General features: G+C 41.4%; 1 protein-coding gene across 7 annotated transcripts in view; it reads right to left on the reverse strand.

Moving 5' to 3' along the window:
* The window catches only part of EPN2 (epsin 2), a 47,337-nt gene extending 30,128 nt beyond the window's left edge, over nucleotides 1–17,209 (reverse strand). For 4 of the 7 annotated variants that reach the window (XM_030001716.1, XM_030001715.1, XM_030001709.1 and 1 more), the window contains exon 1: nucleotides 17,059–17,209. The gene's annotated coding sequence lies outside the window, so the exon portion shown is untranslated. Of the gene's footprint in view, nucleotides 1–14,933; nucleotides 15,087–16,032; nucleotides 16,213–17,058 lie in introns of those variants that run through there. The other 3 variants (XM_030001711.1, XM_030001712.1, XM_030001710.2) reach the window with 3 other exon arrangements.
* Nucleotides 17,210–18,332: the final 1,123 nt, after the last annotated feature.

Raw genomic sequence — 18,332 nt, forward strand, 5'->3', positions numbered from 1 at the left:
TACTGCATAGAAGTGAGAAAACGTTTCTAACGCATGGTCAAATACTTACATAGAAAGTTTAGAATTTTTTTTTCCAGAGACCTCAGTGAATTAACTTCTCACAACAAACCACAAGGAAGTACAATGCACTTGCAACTTCAGCAAAAATCTGAGTTTGCATTTTTAACAGTACAGTTGCAAAGAAAGCAGAAAGTAAGATTAGTTGATTAAAGCTGCTATTCCTTGCTAACAACAGGAAAAAGGCTATCAGCTTGAACAGATTTCTTTAAAAGGTTAAACAGAGAGTGGAAGAGGGAGTTGTTAGTCTTGCTCATTTTAGGTGAGCCTTCCTCATTTTCTCTTCCTTGGTCCCCACAAGCCATTTTCTCTGTTTTGTAAGTAGCTTGTCATCTTTAAAGAGATAGAAAAGGAAACATACAATTCCGTAGACAAGAAGGTGAAGCTTACCTGTGCTATCAAGGGTAACCTGGAGGGGAATGCCCCATTTCCTTTTTCCTATTCCAATAGCTTCATTAGACAAATAACCCCAATGAATTCTCACGGTGCTTTTCTAGATACAATGTGCAGACAGAATGAATTCTTGACTAAACTTCTCAACAGCTCGCTCTCACAAGAGATGAAATTCAGTAAATGAAATCTACATGAGGAAACCATCTTTAATTTGCTAAGATTAACACAGAAATGAGGCCAAGCCACAAAAGTCCTTAATAAACTTAGTTCAAAGAAACAGCCATACAAACCCACCTATATACAGGCTTTCAGCAGAATCCATTCAGATCTCTGGAATGTAAAACTCAAACCAGGGTTTGTCTGCACTGATAAAATGCCCTTCATATCAAGTCTGAAGGTAAATACACACATAGTCCAGCTAAGTATGGACCGGAAACGTATGAGAAGACTTTAATATCAAGCAGGCAATAAAAAGTGTGAAAATTAACATCAAACATAAGAAGTTCACCAGAAATTTGCATAAAATTTTAATTAACAGTACTGCAGACAACATATGTTATGCACGCTCCTTACAGTAAATGTCTAAAAGTGAATTTTTTAAAACAGTTATTAATTCAGTCATTCTGTGATTTCAAGGCAGTCTCTACAGACATCTTAATCTACATAAAAATATCCCCCCTTTCATGAAATACATGGAAAGATAACTACAAGTTTTCATCCAAGATTCATACTGCAATTACACAAAGAGATTTTTCTGGTCATTGCTAGAAAATACACGCAAACAGCTCAAGCAGATTCCCTTATTCAGTTCACAGGACAGTCCTCAACAGCTGTGCTGGCAACAGAGACACCAAAACGCTGCAATACTGGGGCATAGGCAGGCAATCTCAGGCCAGCCATGCTACTGAGCAGCTCTGTGTTATGAAAGCACATCCTCAGTATGAAGGGATCCAAACAGTACCATCTGGGATATTTGCACCCCACTATAATTTCAGAGGAATGTAAGTGAAATATAAAGCCTTAAAGAGCCACCAAGAGCCTCTCCTACCCAAGACACGCTGAAGCAGCTGCTATGAGAAGTTCCAACACATTATAAAGCCGAAGCATGTGCCTTACCTCTAAGGTGTGAATACACACAAATAGCTAGAGATCTGCTCTCCTTACTATCAGGGTGGAATGACAGAGACAGGCGATCCTCAGAGACCTCTATACCAGGACAAATTGGAGAACCCAGGGCCTGGACAGCACTTCTTGCCAGTCTGCAAAGAATCAGGCTAAGAGGAAAGCGTTGCCAGATGCTGACTAAGGAAGAAGTTCCCCCAGACAGACAAGACAGTGACACCACACCTGAACAGAGCAAAAAACACACATTCAAACACAACCCAAATCATAACAATAAGTCAGCTTCTATTTATAGCACAGGAAAAGGATTCCCATTGCCTGACACTGTAAATTCACATCCTAATTTTCTTGCAATAGCTTGTTATGTGTACAAATTCAAACCCACTGTGCTTTTGGAAAGTCTCATTTTCCACAAACAGGAACCAGAAATCTTTGACAACAAAATTGAGCACAAGCCTGTATTTAAAATTCAGGAATATAATAATCCAGAAAAAATGATAGCAAAGACATTGTTCTTACACTGGATGCCACACTGCTAGAGAAATTTTCAAACTTAGTTAATTCTCTTTCACAGTTTGGTGGGGTTTTTTTCCCCCTATTCATAAATAATTCTTACAGAACAACTGGATAAGCAGAGGATATCATTATACTGCCTACAGTATAACATCCTACTGCAATACAAACATCGCTCCCAAAACCAAACAGGAAGAGGGGTAACCGTACATTGTGGTCACTTGGAGAAGAGTACTACGAGAAGCGAAGCAGCTTGGCACTATACATAAAAGCCAACAAGTAGCACACTTATGAGCTCTCTCTTGGTATTGTATAGCAGAGAAAACAGCAATTCATGTGAATAAAACAGTAAAATGAAGACACTGAAATTACCATCAATGCCCTTCCTCAATCTTCAAAATTATTTAGGAAATGAGTTACAAGCACAGATTGGCAAATGGTTTGAAGAACAGGGTTAACTCCAGAAGAAAGGTTTCATTTCCATTTTTCACAGCTTAAATGCTTGTCTTCTTCAGTGTAATTTCTGAGAAGAGGAAATGGTTCAAAATTAAAAGTTTTGGAAGCTTTCCACTCCCTTTTACAAATGAGAGAACAAGGTCAGCTTTCACAGACAGCAGGTGGCCAAATTATTTCTTTATTTAAAGAGTTAATGCTGAAAGATAATTCGCCTTCAAATTTATGCATATTCATGAATCCCAAGGTTAGATTCTACACTGATTTTACAGTCCTGCCTCAGACTCACAGAGAAAGACCAATTCCAGCTTGTATGGCCATTTAGCCATAAAATAGATTTACAGACACAAATTTGTTTAAGTTTTCTCTATAACACCTCTTCTTACTACATGTCTACTTAAATTACCAAGGCAGTATTTGAGCTCAATGGAAAGCTTATCTCATTACTCACAGAGTCTACAGAAAGGGGAGGCAAGGAACAGAAATCTAACTTTCATCTTGCAGCCCAGAATACGGCAGCACTACCTGGCCACTTTACTTTGGGACCCACCAAGCCAGAGTTGATGGTGCATTCGCAGTTACATCTGACTTCGCAGCCCCCAGCGCAGCTGGAAGTATCCACAGTGTGGAAAGCAGCTGCAAATATGCTCTGAAGTGCTGCGAAAGGGGACGGCCTCTGTAAGAGCCATGCAGATCACCACAAACGATCCAAATCCGACCTACACTGGAGATCTAATTTTAGGATTACAAGCTTTGACAACATCTTTTTAAAAATAACACATTCCTCCTTCTATGGCTGGGTCAAGTGTCATCAACAATACTACCTGCATTTTACACAGCAGATCTCAGTTTAATTTTCACCAGTGATACAGCAAGTACCGGGTGCGTAATGAGTAACAGAATATTGCAGAATTACAAAACAGCGTAAGGTCAATCCATTATGCACTGAACCAGAAATTCTAAATGCAAATTAATCCAACACAACAGTGAAAATACGTACCCAAGCTCTCAAAAGGAATTTGTTCTCTGGGGATTACCTACTTGAATGAAAGCACTTCATATTTTATTCTCACAAATAGAGCCGGGGGGGGGGGGGGGGGGGGGGGGGGGGGCAGAAATCACCCAATGTGTGCCTTAACAAAAAGGTAACAATCTGAAATAAATGCAGTTTACCAGGTATATTTAAGTAGCATTTTCAACTGAATTAAAGACAGTAGGAGACACTTCTCTCCTTCCATATTTTCATTCTGGAAGGGAGGAAGATACCTGATATTCTTGCCAGAGGATGTGTCTTAGAATCTGTTACTAATTGGAAAAGTCCAGCCTTGTCACTTAGGCTGCTTACTGGGTGACAGGCACCTGCCAAAGTGAAGCCATTGTATCTTCTCTCCCAACAGCTCAGACCCCCACTAGATCAGCTTGAACACAGGAGGAACTGCAAATAATATGAACTAAAAGCTTGCAAGACCACAATGTTAGCTACATTCTCTAAGCCACAGTGTTTTCTTCTACAACTGCAAATTTTAAAATTCAAAGCTGACAAGAACTACTATATTCATATATATCTGTGCTCATGTATCAGACTTGATATTTTGGGAAGGTACCTGCTACTTACAATTACCCAATGATTCCATTAACTAAATTCAGTTTGCACTTTATTATTATGAAGCAGACGTCACCATGTGCAGTTTCTCCCATCCACCTACACACCACAGACATGAAACCACATTAATAAATTCAGTAGGCCAAAGGCAAATGCTCATCATGACAAAGGTTAGGGGAAAAAAAAACAGTTTAGCTCTCCATGTTACTACTGGTAGAAGCTGAGAGACTAATTAATACTTTTACTTTACGACACTAATTTCTAATGAAAAGGATTGTTCAAGGAACAGTACAAGATCTGCAAAGCTGTATCTGTCCATACATCCAGAACACTACTATTTTGTTCAGTTTAAATTGTTAAGTGTACTGGCTGCTACCACAAACTACAAGCCTGTAAAGAAAATGGAGATCGATTTAATATCCTACCTACATTCATCAATGCCCATTCATGGCATAAAACTTCCAAGTGCCATCCCTCACAGCCACCGTACTTGCACACTCATCTTGAAAAAGTCAACACATGGTCTTAATTCAACTATCGTAACTGGTAACAATTAACGTAAGGTTACTTTAACTCTCAGAAATTAAGCTACATGCAGTTGTATGCTCCTGACTAATTAAGTTGCTATAAAATTGTAAAGCAGGAAACATATCCTAAAATCCTCGATGCACCCCACTGGAAGAATGTTTTGGCCAAAAACCAGGGTTTTACACTAGGCCTTACTGTTCAGCAGTCAGGCTCAGAGAGGAGCTGAGGATGTGGCTTCACATTACACTTACTCTCCACTGGCTGAGGTCTGCTACTGAAGGCAGCGTCCTGCTCCTACCTGCTCTGCCGTCACATGCCAGATCTCCAGATAGAATCGGTTCAGTGAGCTGATCTGACAAACCGGGGGAGGCGAGGGGGAGATGGATAGCTGGGGTTTCTGACAGATCAGGTCACCAAACCAATTAATCCCAAGGTCACTCTAATTACTTTAAAGTACACCACAAATAAGGGAAGTAACATTAATTTCAACAGCAATCTACAGTTACATTTCATGAGGCAAGATGTGAAGCTGCACTTTGAAAGCTCAAATTGGTGGTAAAGTTAAAGATGATGGTTTAGATTTGGGGCTTGCTTTCAGCAGGGAACAGTGCAAGAACTGCAAACAGTGGGTCTTCTGGGAAATCGCCTTTTACTACCAAGCTGCTAGTAACAGTAACACATTCATTTTGTTTCATGTTGATGACAGCCACAGAAAAGAAGGAAATCTGGTCCTCCACTCTTTCAAAATTGGCTAACATCTTAAAATCTCGACCCCGCCCTTTTTACACGCTGATTTTAGCTATCTGTCCTGCAACACTTGCTGTTCAGCTTTCCCTCTTATTCCTCCACATCTTTATCTTTTCATACTGTACACACCACACAGCTTACAAAATCTTTTCCAAACAACCCTACCTCTTTTCTCTCTTCCTAACAGACCTGTCTAACATACCTAGCATCATCACCTCGGCAGGAAAATTCCATCCAAAGAAGTGCTGCCGGGCAGAAAGTACGTGCAGCCAGAGCAGAGGGCACAACTACCCTGCCATCAGCAGCCTGGATTTAGACTGGGTTATGCTTACCATGAAACAGCACTCAAAAATACTGCTAGTCACTTTGGTATACTTCTGTGCTGCCCCAGTTCCTGATTTTGAGCTATATTCTCAAGTTCATCTTTGATGGAAGTGAATCACTAAAAGCCCCCCCCCCCCCCAAAAAAAAAAAACCCAGCACATTTGATCTAAGGATTTTTCCTCATTATGCTACTCAAAACTTTCCAATTCCTTCATTCAGGCACTAATAAGAATAATTCCTATTCACAAATGCAAAGATTTGTTATTATTTTGCTTTATTATTATTATTCTGTTGATTTTTGTGGCATTAGGAAAAAAAAAATCTAGCTTGAAGATGCCAGCAAATCCCACATTCTCCCATACAGATATACAGGAATTTTTCAGCTGTCATCATAACAATTCCTCAAGTTTTCTGAATCTATCCTTCAGCAGTAATATCCTACCTACTCTCTTATCTATTCTGTATATTTAGACGGAAAATTATTTGAGTGGGAGTTAGCTTGCTCTTCTCAAAGAGAATGACAAAAGCCTTGTTACTAAAAAGCATCTGTGCCTGTTCCATTATTAAAGGTCATTTTCCTCCAGTCAGCTCTTGCAGAGAACATGTTATACCCTCATAGCTTTGATATTCTGCAACCAGCAACTCTGTACATGTCCTCAGGACTCCATATACCCTGTAAGGAGTCCACACGTAGAAGACAATACCTACCATGTATAATCCAAAACTCAAGCCTCTGATATTTCTGAAGCAGCTTATTATAGCTTGGGACATGTGGGGAAAAAAAAAAAATGCAAGTAAATCCCATGTGTAGTACTACTACTATCTGTACCTCCCATAGCTGCCTGGTATCACTGCACTGTTGATTATTCTTTTAACCACCGTTCCAATGCAAGTCATTAAAAACATTCTCTCTCTTTAGATTTATAAACAGAACAAGAAAGTGACTTAAACTCACCCACTCCATTCTCTGATATTTTTTCAAGAGCATTCCACCTAGTCCAAATGCACGGAAGAAATTCTAGCCCATTAACATCCATCAGCTAATAGACGGGTAATGAATTCATCAATATTGCTAAAATGCGTGGGTATTCAGTATCATGCTGAATCATTTAGGAACTACATTTGCAGCAAGAAGAGCTCAAACAACCCGCCTTACACTGTCAGCAACCATCTTCCTGAAGGAGGAAAAATGAATGTATTAAGATCACCCTCAATTTTGTTATCCGTCTTGACAAGGCTGGTAGTGTCTCTACACACCAGTATTTCCACGCCAATCAAATCCTGTCTGATGTTGCTCCCCTCTGGACATCAGCTTCCTTTGCCAAGCCACCTGCACACTTGCAAGAAGCTTTCATTGCTCATTTTTCTGCAAACATAAGGACCTGGCTTTTCGCTGCTTGTTAACGTCCAGGTCAAATACGTTAAGTCTTAAATTGAGTTTTCAATTTGCAAATTAAAAAAAAAAGACAACAAAAAAAACACAAAAAAAACAGCACCACCACCCCCATTGTTCCCTCAACACCAGGCTACTGCAACTGTTAGTGTCATACACTTGACTCTGATTCTTTGTTATCTATTTACAAAGCTATGGAGGGACCACCTTCTTCCTCCAGCAAGAAGTTTTCCTAACAGTGACAAGTTCTAAACATAAGAAGAGCTAAAAGCTACCAAAATTAATCAGTCTTAAGAGAAAACACACTATGAACTAGCATGCATGAAAGTGTGGCTACCAAAAAAAGCCCACACCTGTGGCTGGAACTACAGGCATAGTATCATGGGGTAAAAGGGGAGGGAAGAAACCTTATTATGTAGTACAATGGTATTAAGTTATTGTTCTCATAACAGCAAAAGGAAAAGGTATTTATTCTTTAAAATAAAACAAAAATCAGACTTAATATAAACAAACAAAATTATCCTTAAATTGTAGATTAGAAACTACTTTGCTTGTTTTGCCTTGTTCGGGTTTGCCAAGTCTGGTCTTCTCTGCTTCACTGCAGTTTTAAAAATGATAGTAAGCACACCGCACTTCTGTTTACACTTTCAGTTGTAATGGTATCTACTCTAATTAAGTCCAAGAATAAAAAGGTTTTTGTTAAGGTAGCCTTTATAAACCAAGTACAATTAATTCAACTCTCAATACCTTAGCTTCCTTAATATAGATAATGTCTTAGAGTACATACACTTACACATGTGTCTACATATCCTTAACTCCCACGGCTTAATTCAATTAATACTATTAAATCTTTAATGCTTAGCTTCAAAGGCTTTTTTTAATTTTTAATAGCTCTCATAGGTTAGCATGAATGTTTTAAGTCTTTCTACTATATTTTAAATAAACTCCTCTTTTCTTTCCACTTTGATGTTTGCCTTTCTGACAACCCTATACTCTGTGAAGCTCCTGGAACTTTGCTTTCTGTGAAATGATGACATTACAAACTCAAAAAGATATGCTAATCACTGAGCTGTAATCAGGGATTTTTTTCCCCTCACCTGCCCTCGGGGCTGGGAGTTGGCAATAGAACCACTTTAATCAAAACAATGTAGAAACCCATGAGGAGAGAGGATGCAACCGGGAGTGGGTGCTTATTTGCATCTGTTTAGCATGTAAGCAGCAGGCGAGGCTTAATTCTCTTTTACTCTGGTTTCTCATGAAAGGAGAAAATGCAAAAGTCACCATATTTTATTAAAATAGTTAAAATAGGAGTTTTGACAAAAGACTAGTTGAGCTTGATGGAAGCACAAGCCTCGTGGCACTGAAAGACACATCGGTTTCACACGTTTGATAGGCACTCAGTGTGGTTTTAATTGTAAAGCTTTGCCTGTACCAATAGCATTACCATTACACATTTGATCAGCTAAAGCTCCAGTTTATATATACATGCATGTACATAGACCTACGCACATAATTTACCACTTCTGATACGTGGTAAAGTTCTGCTGTGAACGCACTGTGCGAATACCAAGGCAACTCACACTCGCACGTTTCTCCCCTTCTCACTCTCACTACCCCAAGACCCCTACCCAACTTCCACGGCTCCATTTCTAAAAACTTTGAAATTTGTGAGACAAAAGAGACAAAGTAAGTTTCGATGGCATACTTCAGGCCTTTCTAAAAGCATAAACTTAAAAAAAAGAAAAGAAAAGAAAAAAAACAGCAAAGACTTTATGCCTCCTTTAAAGTTTATTCTTCTTCTGAATAGGAAAAAGAAATCCCTTCTTAAGATAAAACTAAAAATCAGTATTTCCAGGGACAGGAAAAGGCACTATAGTATTATATACACTATCCAAACTGACCAAAAAAAAAAAAAAAAAAAAAAAATTAACAATCTGGCTCTGTCCCAAGGCATTCAGACACAATTTTGTGCCAGCACATACATAACAAAAATATTTCTGCATTCAGGATGTTCGAGCATGTTTCTTGCATTTACACCTGGAAAGCTAACAGTATTAAAAAACGACGTGCCGCGTTCTGCATCGACTGTAAGTCAATGACCAGTCCCAGATCAACAGATCTCTCCCACGTTCAAAGTGAAGTACGTGCTTACATACGTCGCTTGATCTAGACCATAAACTGCAGAACAGAAAACCCCTCATAAAGCATATTAAAAACAGTATAATGAAGACAACCTACAAAACTATCCTGCTGTTTTTCACCTCTTCAACATTTCAGCAGCCTGCAATGTAAGCAGAGAGTTCCCACCATGCAGTGCACTCCCCAGTATTATACACCTTCAGTTATATGTGTTCTTTTAAAGCCGATGTAAATACTCTCTTGGAGGCATCCTGTGTTCGTATTATTGTGAAATTAAATACATGTGGACACTATTAGTTGGCAGATAGACACCAAAATGTCAATTATTCAGTGTGCTTAAACTAGCAGGGTAGGCAAAAGGAGATTATTCACTAGGTAGTCAAACGTAAAAAAAAGCCAGACATTTCAGTCTGTCTCAGTGTTTCACAAAGGGGTCAGCGATTTGTAAATTTCAAATGCAACACTTAAGCAGTTTTGCAGACTAAAAAAACCCTTGCATCCTTTGATGATATACCTCAGTGCTTCTCTGCAATAAACCAGTTTAAAACTGACTTTGCTGCCACACAAGCTTTTATACTCCAGCTCCTCTAAAATTTAAGAATTCTGAAAGCTAACTAAAAGCAATTATAAACATCCTTGTATTTTACTTCCTTATTAAATCTTCCCAAGAGAATCAGTAAACATATAAACACAAATATCTTTCAAAGGAGTCACCCAGGTACCAATCTTTTAAAATCTTCAGAAAGCAGTTGCTTTGCTGAAAAAGTGCAAAAAACATGGGCTGTGTAATTACAGTCTGGTGCAATGACAGTCTTCCTGTTCTTCTGAGTAGCATGTAGAAATTTCTGCTTTAAAAATATACACAGAAAGTGGTAGAGAGTCTCAAAAACTACAATTACAATACTAAATATTGATTTCTGATCTGCATTTGCACGCTTCTAAGAAAAGTACTTGGTGTCACCTATGCTATTTATCTAAAAATATTCCAACAGAGGCATTATCTTTACTTTCTGAGAAACACTCTCCTAAACTGGTAGACAAAGCTTAACTTAATGAACTCTGCTCAACAACAGCAGCAAAAACATAGTAACACTCCTCATCAGTAATAAGCATTCCAAGCCCTTAAAAAAAATTTAAAAAAAAAAAAAAAAAATCACTGCAAGAAGCATAGTATTACAAGAAGCAATCGCAAAACCATGCAATAAGCCAGTATGGGCTCAGAAGGCAAATATTTCATTAGATAACAGAACAGATACGAGTCTTACACTTTCAAATGGTCATTATAGAAAGAGGTTTTTATCAAATGGTGAAATACCTGGGCAGGGGGATTTTAAAGATTCACCAGGTCTTCCCCGAATCTGAATACTGCTGGTAATGCACAATTCAGATCTCTCTCTAAACAGACATTACTAGTCACATTCCAGCAATGTCACAAAATGGTAGGGTGTTTCACTGATTAATTAGCTAACTGAATAATTAAAAACATTAAAGTTCTGTTTTTAAAATAATAATTGAAGAGCTTTCCTTTACATATACCACATGACAGAGTACATTCTGCTTGACCATTCATCAGAGAAGAGGCAGGCATGTTAAAATAGTTCTATTTAGAACTGAAGGGTAAGTATCAATTAACGATCTTAAATTTTGGCTGATTTCATAGCGTTAGATCAAACACCTATGCCTTACTGCTGTTGTCACAAGCTTCATCCCTGTCCAAACACTGCTGAAAGTCAGTAGAAAGACAGCTGCAGCAGCAATTGGGTGAACAGATTTGGCTGAAGAAATCCTCACTAGCAAAAGAAAAAAATAAATAAAAAACATGAGAATGACAAAACTAAAATGTTGCTTGGGGCCTGTTCACCCAGTTAGCAACACACAAGTAGCCACGTGAGAACAGATTCCCTACCTGCAAGGAAACACGTTTGAGGGAGTCTTTCATGCCTGCATCTCAGGGGAGGAAGTTACCTTTAAAAATACTTTGTTTTGCCTTTCCCTAAGCAATATAAGAACTGTATATATCAGTTATTTTAGTGGGGTTTGTCCACGAGGTCCTACAAACAGAGGTCTTATTTGTGAACTGTACAACCCTTACACCAGTGCGCCATTACTCATGCGATTAGTCCCAATGAAGTCAGAAGAACTGTTTGAGAAAGAAATTGCTTGCCAACCTAAGGGTTGCACAATCAGGAAAAAAAAAATGGTAACAAAAACACGGAGGGGGATAAATTGCATCTGACAAAAACTACAATCAAGAAATAGCTGGTGACAGATTGTTATTTAAGTACAAGGAAGTGATTTAAACAGTCAGGAGCAGTTGTAATAAGATTATACGATTCTCTATTAAGATTCTTAAAATGTCTTTGTTCTAGCAAAGCTATGAAAAGACCATTGCCCTTGTAAAGGTTCAGAAACTACTAAATTGATATTAAGTCTAAAAATTAATGTGATTTCAAAGCAAGTAAAGAAAAAAATGTAAAAGAACATCCCTAATATCATTAGCACCTTTGTCGCCCATGCTGACATTTTTAACTAGCATGAGTACAACGTATATTGTAGCATTTCTCGGTGGCAAAACTCAACCAAAGAGAACAGACCCAACGAACAGAAGTACAGAGCTCGCTCTGCTTGAGTTTCTGCTTTTAAATAATGAAAACTACTAGTTTGATAGTAGAAGACATTACATTATGTAAGTGACATCTTCAAAACTGCAGGAAAGATTCTATATAAGGTTATACTGCAGGGAGATTAAATCAATGTCTGGCTGTTTAATTTCTCTAGAGAAACAGATGTGGCACTTTAGCCATGGCCCCCAGACTCCACCCTCTATCTTTAAGTAGTCACTTCTAGAAGGACAGGCCCAAAAATTGACCATAACTACTGCTACACTGAAAAACAAAAAAGGCAAGCAAGTCTTCTATCTTGAAGGACAGACATAAAACTTCTCCAGGTAAGGTATCTGGCATGTTTTTAAACTAATAAGCAGCTTTGAACTTTCAAAAAAAAAATTATTACTTAATTTGTAAAAGTATTGTTCATTGAGTGCTGCACTATAAGCATAAGAGAGCAAATGATTCACAGATTAATATTTTACTGTAAGGGATAAGAACACAAATTTCCATTGAAAAAGAACATCCACCAAAACGTTGGGTCTAAAGGTGATCAAACCCGTGCCATAGGAAACAGGTATATGATCCGACCAGAGAGAGGAACCAGGACTGCTATTCAAATAAGCACTAAACCAGCTGTATACATGTGCAAAGTACAAGGTAATTACGAGGGCAAGAAAGTAGGAGGAGATAGAGAGAAGACTAAACGACAGGTTTGTACCGTGTCTACAGAAGCAGAATGCATGCAAGCGTTCTCCTGCCCCGGTCACCCTCCAAAACTATTCTACTTCTCTTGCCTTGCACATTTACTATCTATTATACAGTTACATGACAGAAGACTCAGCAACTGTAGACAACATTAATAAAACAGCACTTGGAGGAAAGACAGGAACAGTCAACAATGTGGAAGAAAACTGCAGAGGTCTCATGCAAAAATTTCAACTAATTACTTTAAGCAGCTCAGGGAGCTGTACTCCTAACAATGGAAGGAGAATTATTACTTGAAAATAAATTGTATGCATCAGGACAACAAAACATATGGTGTTTGGGATTCTTTAAAACTTTACCCAGCCACCTCCACCATAAAACTTAGATAAGGGGAGCCTCCAAGGCAGAGATGTATCCAGCTCTGGGCTGGGACTGGTTTTACCCAGTCATACTGCTAGAGCCAGCTGCACTCACACTGCCAGTGGGGACCTGTTCGTGCCTGAGCTCTCCCCTGCTCTGTACTCATGTTTCCCCACCTGGAAAGAGCTGGCTTTTTCAAGTCAGTGTGCAAGCCAAGGCATAGGCAGTGTGAACAGACCAAGTCTGACCTTCAACGCAAGCTCAAGGCACTAGTTAGAGGCATTTATGTTAACAGCCCTGGGTGACATGAAAAGAGATATACACGCTATTAAGGCAGTACAGGGCATTGGTTCCGAGATCAATTTTTAAGCTCAATTTCTGTAACAATACCAAAAGAATTGAGCTAAAAATTATCTATACAGAAGAAAAGCATTTCACTAAACACAGTGATTCAAAGTAGTATTTCCATATAAAAATGCACAACAGCAAATTACAAACCAAATTCTGGTAAACATCTCCAGTTGCCAGTGACATTGCAACTAGAAAACACACAATACTTCTATACTAATTTTCTCATTAGTGTAATCACTCATACAAACTCCACTATCAGATACTTACATGCATTTCACTTCTTGTGGTAACTCTGAACATGTATACTACAGTTTGAAGGAACTCAATCTCAGTAGTTTAAGCTACTCTCTCCTTAAAAACTGCCTACAACCTCTAGTTAGTTACCTACAAAACACACCTTCGAACTGTTTGATCCAACTATTTTGCCTTTTATCAATAGTCTGGAGCATTGTCATAAAATCAATCAAATTCCAAATTTGAAAACCAAAGACAAAATGTTATTTGCAAAACGATAAATAAGCAATACCAGCTTTTCTGTAGCTTTCTACCTCCTGCACCACTCACCGAGAGGCTCAGCTGCAACGACCACCTAGTTCTAGATTCATGCTGAAGCTTATGGTCTCTGAATTCACTTATTCTGACATACAAACATTCTAAACTTCCCCCCTCGCACAGAACAGGAAAGTAATCCTGTAACAGCCACCTAAACTGACTAATTCTGGGACTTGTTATGGTCTGCTATTCAGCACACACCGGTATGTAACCAAACTGAAGTATACCAATGCTAGCAGACCTACAATTAGACCTAGCAGGTTTTATTCTAGAGGACAGCATACATGTTGTTCTCCACGGTGTCTCATGCCTTCTTAATGAGCAGCCAGGCTACTGAAATACACAAAAAAACCTGCTGTTCTTTGAAGCACTTAGACAGCAGGATGCTAGTACATTTCGATACTTTCCCTGCACAGATCAGAGCAAGGCAAAGTGGAAAAAGAACATTACAGACATTCATACAAAGCAGGCACCTTTCATTTTCTATTAGCAAGATCCCAAGAGACAATTTAGCACTTTGCAAATATGGCAGTGAAAGACTGGAAAGTTGCTTCCTGAGTACCAGTCATTAAATAAAGATTTTAGAGTAACTTATATTCTTCTAGACCAGGCAAACCCAGTAGCCATTACCCCATCCTACATATGAGACCTAAGAAATGCAAGATCATGAATATCATAACTACTCTGTAATATATTTCTCCTAAAACAGACTATCATTTAATGATTTCTCACCAGAAAAAAAAAAAAAAACCACCACAAAAACAAAACACCAATTTCTGTATCAAGAAAGAGTATCAGCATTTTTATGAAGTAACAAATCAGGCCTTTGGCATTTCACAGCAGTGACCCAAGATCTGAGGCTTCTTAAAAGCTCCAAGTTTTAAAGCAATCAAACGGCTGACAGCTGGAACAAAATTAGCATGATTAACCAGTTATGTAAATAATGATGCGGTCAGTACAAGCTGAATTCATTTATGCTCATTGCATTATACAGCACTGCTTGCACTGGACATCAGATGTTTGTCAACTATTCATTAAAAATGACTGTAGGAATAATGGACGTGAAAAACAACATGAACATTACCATCGAGGCTACTCGACAGCCAGGTCTCGGATATCTCTTCTCCTATTAGGACAGGACCACCAAGTAACTCGCAGATAGGACTTTTCTTGCCCAAATATTATCCAACGCTACTTAGCTCAACCTAGGGAACAGGTCAATTGTTTTTTCTAAAGAGAGAGGTCCATCCTGTTAGTATCTCATTCTATTTCATTTCTGAAAGGCAAATATTAATTTTCATTTTTCAGTACATGTAAAAGTCAAGCTACCGCGTAGGAGAACCGTCGTCATGCTGGAATGATGTCGCATAGTTACTTTATGGCATCAAGGAAGTTACAATCAGCATGCGTAAGTCAAACTTCCTGAAGTATAACTTGCAGTCAATCTGGCCTTATCAGAATTCATCTTCAGGAATGCATACTCATGGTTAATTTGTACTTGATAATTTTTGATAACATAGTTAAATATTTAATATATGGAAGATAATCTTTGAAATTCTAGCTAGCTAGTTTACCATTACTTCAAGTTAATAAAAGAAAATTTATCAGAAGTTTTGATTCTTCACAATAAAACACTATATACGAGTTTGTTAAAAAAATACTGTATCTGAGAATCAGCCAAGACAAACATGTTTAGAAGTACTTCCTAAATAGGCTGTATTTTGCTAAAGATACCATTACAATATATTTATATTTTTAATCAAAAATCATTCTAACATCCCATATTTTACATCCTAACAATCCAATTTGCTATGACCTTGTCTCACACAAAACACAGCAACACACTGGAATTATGCAAGAGTTCCACATTACCATAAAACATGTATTTAAGTGGAGAGAATAATAAAACTTCATCTTGTGGCCTGATTTGCATTTTGAACTCCTAAAGTCAGCCTCTACAGTCCGTAAGATCCACAACACACCTTAACAACCTGAATGAGTATTTTAGGCCTCCTGTTGAAAATTTATGTCTGTGTGTATAATTCAGGATATTTTCTTTGTAGATTAAGAAAAAGAAACATGTCCAATTCGTGTAAATTTTAAATGTAACTTAGCTTATCAGATCAGTGATGATACCAATACTTAAGGGGGGTGGGGGGGTGGGGGTGGGAAGCATTACATACCTCTTGGCCAAATAAAACCGAGACCAAACATTATCAATATGCCTTACGGCTTTAAAATAGGAAACTTCCATTGTGGGTAGCCTGCGATAATTCTTGTTTCAATACACTTCACCACAACAATAATGCTTCATATAACGCAGCACACTGACTACCCAGGCCCAATCTGTAGCAGCAAAGGTACTGCAGGTAAAGATTGAAAAACAATATATATGAAAAAATAAACATTTAAAAAAAATAATTAAAGCCACTACTACACGTCTTCCAAACCGACTGCATGACCCCCAAAAAATAAAAAATAAATCCCACACCGCCACAATTAAGGCTCACAACGCAGAGCCGAGGTGACGGACACCGCGAACCAAACGCCCCCGCCACGGACCCGCCGCCGGGGAGCCCCCCCTCCCGCCGGGCCAGGCTGCCGCCATCCCCCGCAGCCCCGGCCCAGGTGGCTTCCAGGGACTCGGCCGGCACGGGAAACCAGGCCTAAACTTTCAGCCGGCGGTGAAAACCCTTCCGGCAGCTGCCGGCCCGCAGCCCGAGAGGCGAAGGGCCGGGGCGATCGTGTCTGTCCGTGTCCGTCGTCGTCGTCGTCCCTCCCCGCCCGCCCCCGGCAGCACCGACCCGGCGGGTCCCGGAGGCGCGCTCCCTGCTCTCGCGGCCCCGCCGCCGGGCTGCCATGATGGGCAGTAACTGTTGCTGCCCACCCAACGGAGACAACAAAGGCCACCCCGGCCCCCCGCCGGGGCTGCCCCGCCGTCCGTCCGTCTGTCCGTCCGTCCGTCCCCGGGGCCCCCCGCCCCGACCCATCAGCCACCCTCCCCGCCTCGCAGCCGGTCGGCGAGGCCCGCTCCCTCCCCGCGGGAAGGCCCGGAGCCCCGGGGGGCCCCCTTCCCGCTCCCACCCCGCACCCCCGCCGCTGAGGGGAAAGGCGGAGGGAGGCTCTTCCGCCGCCGCCGCCACCGTCCGTCCGTCCGTCCGTCCGTTCCCCCTCCCGGCACCCGAGCACCCCGCGGTTCCCGGACTGACCTGGCGGAGGGTGCGGGAGGAGCGGGGAAAGGACCGCGGGAGACGCGGAGGGGGATGTCCCGGTACCCGGCCGCCGCCGCCGCCTCTGGCTGGGTTTGACACCCACACGCACCATCCAACATGGCGGCGGCCGGGGAGGGGAGGGGGGGGGGGGGGGAGGGAGGTGGCGGAGGAGGCGGAACCGGCGGCCGCGCGCGCGTCCCCGAGGCGCGTCCCCGCCGCGGGCGCGGCGAAGCGAAGCGAAGGGCGGGACGCGGGGCCGGCGGCGGCCTCCGCCCGGGGAGCGCTGCCGGTCCCCGCCGCCGCTGCCCGCCCTCCTCACCCGCCGCCGGTTAAGGTCTTCGCCGGCCATGGCGGGCCCCTGCCGGGTCTCCTCACAGCCAGGCCTACCGCCCCCGCGGCGTGGGATAAGGCAGGATCAACCGCCGGGCAGGGTCTGAGGAGAGGGCCCGGCTCCTGCTTGGGCCCGTTGCTGCGTCTGAGGAGAAAAAACCGCTTGGGAAGGCGAGGGGAGCCCCCTCCTCACTCACATCTCCAAGGGGAAATGGAGTTCAGGGCAGGAGAGGGGATCCCCCCCCCAAAAAAAAACACAACAGGGCCCCAGGTGGGTCACCAGGCCCAGAAGCAGCTCCCATCGCTTCAGGCGATGCAGTTACTGCACCTTTTCCCCCTCCCGCCGAAGACACCGATACAAAATAACGGGATTTATGGATCAGGGGATGCTTCGGGATGGTGGGAGGGAGCTTTCTGGTGGCCACGCTTGGTGATCAGAAGGGGAGCTCGGCAGAGGCACGCAGGCATGAACTGGAGGAGCCGGGCAGTCTGGGTGGGTTGGAGCACACGTCCTTCCCCTCTGGGGATAATGACTAAACCTGTGTCCGGGATCACAGGTTGGAGGAGGTTAGTGGTCTCATTGTAGTTCTCCCTGAATATATTTGTTCCTATCGTAAAACCGTGAGACAATTCAAGGAAACGGGACGTGGCCATTGGGGACACGGTCTGGGTTGGTGCAGGTCAGGGGAGAAGCTGGCTCGCAGGACTCTGCTCGCATTACAGCTGGCTCCGGGTAGTGCTACTGGTCATTTAAAACCCAAATTCTTGAGGAATCCTGCCTTACTAAAGCATAACAAAACAAAGGAAACTCAGAGCAAAATCCAGTTTATAAGGTATTGCTTTTCAAGTGAAAGGAAGGTCAGGCTGAGCGCTGCAAACTTACGGACCAGCCCTTTCTCCCATGGAGTCTGTAGCAAAATTCCCGCTGACCTCAATAGGAG

This window comes from Aquila chrysaetos, chromosome 25, assembly GCF_900496995.4.
Source record: "Aquila chrysaetos chrysaetos chromosome 25, bAquChr1.4, whole genome shotgun sequence".
Lineage (NCBI taxonomy): Eukaryota > Metazoa > Chordata > Aves > Accipitriformes > Accipitridae > Aquila > Aquila chrysaetos.